Consider the following 2,075-nt stretch of genomic DNA (forward strand, 5'->3'; position numbering starts at 1 on the left):
GAACACATTAAGCCAAATCAATTATGACACATAACAAAACACCAAGTGCCTATACATGCCATAACTCAAAACATTAAAACCATTGGTACCTAAAATGTTAAGTTGATAGTGCGAATGGATCTCTGACAGTCTTCGATCCTCGAGTTGGCTTGGTGACACTATAAAACAAGGGAAAGAAAGGAAGTAAGCTTTAAATCTTGTAAGTTCCTATGCAAATAATAAGTATCATAAACACACGTTTATCATGAAATTAACATGAAGTGAAATAACATATATGTCATTATAAATCTCATAGTCCAACTTGGCATGGATATTATTATAACCTTAGTATCATAACTTGCACAATCATAACCTTTCCAAGGGATTCATCCCATATCGAGCTCATTAAGCATAAGTTTTACGTACATACCTGTACTATCTTGCAACAACCATGGTCTTTCGCAACATTAACATTTCCATTACGATTCCCATTGACCACTTGGAATACTAAAGGATACTCGGGAAATCTGACAATCATAGCACTATACCAATGTCATATCCCAGATATGGTCTTACATGGGATCTCATATCGATGCCAATAGCCCAGCTATGGTCTTACACGAAGTCTCATATCGATGCCATATCCCGAATATGGTCTTACACGTAATCTTAACTAACCCTAATGTCATGACATTTGTATCTTATCTATTCCTAAGGTTCAACCAGGATTTCTTTCTTGTCGAACTTTATCAATTACATCCAAGGAGTCAATCATTATTCATACAATATTAAAGCAATTTAAACATAAATAATAATGCATTATTTACTTACGAACTTACCTCGGTACAAAAATAGTGGAAATGGACCTAATCGTCAAAGACTTTGTTTTTCCCCCGATCTAAGTTTGAACCTCGTTTTTCTTGATCTATAATAGCAAATTTAACTTATTTAATAACCACATTGCTCAATTCAATCCAAAATTAGCAAAATTACATTTTTTCCCTAAACTTTATCATATTTATGTTTTGGTCCCTAGGCTCGTAAAATGAAATCTATTCAATTTCATCAAGACCCAAGCCTAGCTAAACCCTATACATGCTTATAACAGCCCAAATTTTTCATTAAATCATAGTTTTACACACATTTTGAAATCTTTTTACAAATAGGTCCTTTTGACATTTTCATCAAAAATCACCTAGTAAAAGTTGTTTATCTAACATTAAACTTGCATAATCTACCATTAGACATCAAAATTCACAAATTTCTAACATGGTTCAAACCCTAGACTTTAATCATAGCTCAAATTAATGATAAAAATACCTAGATCGGGTGATAACGACTTCAAAAATGTAAAGAGCATTAAAAACGAGGCTAGGATGTACTTACAATCAAGCTTGGAAGTTTAACAAACCCTAGCAATGGTGACCTTCTAATTTTTGGAACATGGACAAGAATTTTGGCTTTATTTTCCCTTTTTATTCACTTATTTTCCTTTTTACTAAATTGAGTGCCCAAACGTCAAAATTTTCGAACTGAATTTTCATGAAATTATTTCATAAAACTGTAGACCATAAAAATATAATAAAAATAAATTTTTATATGTTAGATTTGTGGTCCTGAAACCACTGTTCTAACTAGGCCCAAAATCAGGTTGTTACAAATAGCTCTTCGGAGCATCCGAATCATTTGTGATCTAACATGTGTTGTAGACACGCCATAGCTCTTATAAGCGTCCTGATATATGGCTCTTCATGAGCTTCCCGATTAAAGGTTTTTTGTGATCTTCCTGATTAATGGCCTCAAGAACTTCCTGATATGGCTTGCTTGAACTTCTTGATATATGGCTATCTAGAGCTTCCTGTTTAATGGCTCTTCGGAGCTACCCGTTATTGGCTTACATGAGCTTCCCAATTATGGCTCTTATAAGCTTCTCGTTATATAGCCCAAACAAGCTTCTCGTTATACAGCTCACATGAGCTTCTTGTTATATGGCTAGAGATAGGGCTTCCCGATTATGTGCTCTAAGGAGCACTCCCGAATTGATGAATTACATTTTGTAGACTTCAAGTATACTACCTGTGTATCCATCGATATTT

This window comes from Gossypium hirsutum, chromosome A10 (genome assembly GCF_007990345.1).
Source record: "Gossypium hirsutum isolate 1008001.06 chromosome A10, Gossypium_hirsutum_v2.1, whole genome shotgun sequence".
Classification (NCBI taxonomy): domain Eukaryota; kingdom Viridiplantae; phylum Streptophyta; class Magnoliopsida; order Malvales; family Malvaceae; genus Gossypium; species Gossypium hirsutum.